The sequence below is a fragment of the Panthera uncia genome, chromosome D2 (assembly GCF_023721935.1).
Source record: "Panthera uncia isolate 11264 chromosome D2, Puncia_PCG_1.0, whole genome shotgun sequence".
Lineage (NCBI taxonomy): Eukaryota > Metazoa > Chordata > Mammalia > Carnivora > Felidae > Panthera > Panthera uncia.
Window position 1 is genome coordinate 1,233,453 of NC_064818.1, and position 2,565 is coordinate 1,236,017.

Below are 2,565 nucleotides of genomic sequence, written 5' to 3' on the forward strand. Positions count from 1 at the left end.
AGATTAAGTGCTAGAGTCAAAAATATTACAAAGTAAAGACTCACAGGACAACTCAGGTTTTTAAACGTAGAACGGTTGGTCAAGAATAAAGGCCAGGTGGTATATGATTCCAGTCACATTAGGTCAAGGTTCAAGGGAACGGAAGGTCTTCAGTAGATGTTGGAAGAACCATTTCAGGACCAGCTCCCGCGTAGCACGGAGGGGCCTCTGTTTTGCCCCCCTTTCGCCACCATATTGTTTTCTGATTTCAGTGAAAGTCCTCTGACTAAGGGTAATGTTCCTCTTCCTCTTACTATGTGGTCAGGAGGTATCTCACTGGCCCATTCGGTAGGTCTCTAACTATTCTCAGAGGTAGACCTTACTGGGTCTGTCATGGAAGCTTGAAGCTATATAGTCCAGATGATTTTTTTCTCGGGAAATTCACAAGTGCACATGACTGGACTATGGTTTCAAGTATTCCAATTTAATACCATGTATTAAAAAGCAAGTTGATATCAACAGTTGAAAGAGAAAATTACAATTTTCCTTTAAGGAGAGGAATATCAGTGGTCCCTGTGTGAATTTCTTCTTTTACAAGGGAGAAAGAAAATAAGATTTTGGGATTTGATTTCTAACGAGATGCCACATCTTGTCACCTCAGGTAAGCAAATTAAATGACTCCTTGCCTACACTGTATTTATTTTGTGTTGTGGATATCTGTGTTAGTCAGTCACTGTACGGTAATTATTCTAATTACCAAGTATATTCTAAGAACATAAATCTCATTACTTGGTGGTCATGATGGTAAATCTAGGTACTTCTGTATTTAACAGGTATGTCAATTCAGGCCCATGCAGTTATGATTGGAGTGTTATTAAATATTTATAGTCACATGGAAGTCTCATTCTAAAATAGAATTGGAAATGAACTTGGGCAGAAAAGTTAATGTCTCTACCTTTCTTCTGATTCCCGCTCAAGTTTATTAATGGACCATGGCATTGAATAGATGTATGTTTGCATAAGGACACCATGTCCTTGTGACCTCCAGGGTGTGTTAAACCAAAGTCCCTTCAGGTCTGGGGCCCATGTGTGGAGCTGGGTATCTAACTCACTAGACAGGTTGGCAATCTATTACACTGATGCTCCCAAGCCTTGGCATTCACGGCCCGTGTGTCTCCCCCTCTGGAAGCTGGGTGGGGCCTGCGACTCACTTGAACTGCTAGGCTATGGGAAAGGAACGCTTCCCGGTTCTGGACAAAGAAGGCCTTGAAGATCCCGCTTTTGCAGTTGGGTGTCCTGCAGGAGACCCAGTGTGGAGAGAGAGCCTGGGGGACAGGAGGCCCTGGGCCGTTCCAGAGCCCTCCTGGAGCTCAGCCCGACCAGACCCCACACGTGTCTTAGTTCCCATTGTTTCACCTCAGGTCTACACAAGGCCAGTGAGTGAGAGAGAGAGAGTGAGAGAGAGAGAGAGAGAGAGAGAGAGTGTGTGTGTGTGTGTGTGTGTGTGTGCGTAAAACTGGACACAACACTTTGCAGTTGCCACAGTGACTTTACAATCTGCTCTCTGGCCGCACATTGAACACTACGGGTTGAATGTATTTTTGTCTGAAACGCTTGAGACCAACTTTACCGTTCCAGTTCTCAATGAGTGGATATTGCTGAGAATATTGAGGGAGAATAGTGAGTTAATCTCACTAGATTAACTTTTTAAAACATTGTTTACATACATGCCAAAAACACTCCAGTACTCGTTATATTTAGTGTAAATTAACTCTTTGTGAGACTAAGATATGAGACTAATGCTTTCCACACCATGAGCTCATGATTTCGAAAATTCCACAGGAAATACTTCAGTATTAAATTAGAAATTAAACACTAACTCCGTGGTTTTTCAAAGTTTAGTACATCAGAATCACCCGGCATAATTGTTGAACGTGACCAGCGTTAGGCCATATACTTCTAGCCCCTGCCCGCACATACACAACTGCAGAATTGCGTTTAAACATGTCTCGAAGCTACTTCTTACTACTTAGCAAGTGAATTCGTGGGGATAATCAAAATATGATGTGAATAAATTACAAGTTCTCTCTGACTAGAGTTCTTGTGCTTGTTCAGTAAGAAATCTGGTTGCAATAAAATGCTGTTGCAACTTTGTGTCTGTATACTTGCAACCTCTTCACTTTTGGCTTTGGTGCTTCCTTTTCATTGCCTTATTTTTTTAAGATAAATGTTTATTCACTTTTGAGAGACAGAGAAAGAGAGAAAGAGAGAGCGTGAGCAGGGGAAGGGTGGAGAGAGAGGGAGACAGGATCCAAAGCAGGCTCTGTACAGACAGCAGAGAGCCTGACGCGGGGCTGGAACCCGCAAGCCGCGGATCACGACCTGAGCCGAAGTCGGACGCCCCACAGACTGAGCTGCGCAGGCGCCCCTGTTTTCATTTCATTATTAAAGTTGACTGGAGTTGGTTGTAGTTTCAATTGCTGTTTTTCTGTTTTAAAAAATATTAATGTTATATTATGTTTATTTAATACCTTGTGAGTTCTTACTTAACAGTGTGTAGAGATACATGTCTTCAGCAACATAATT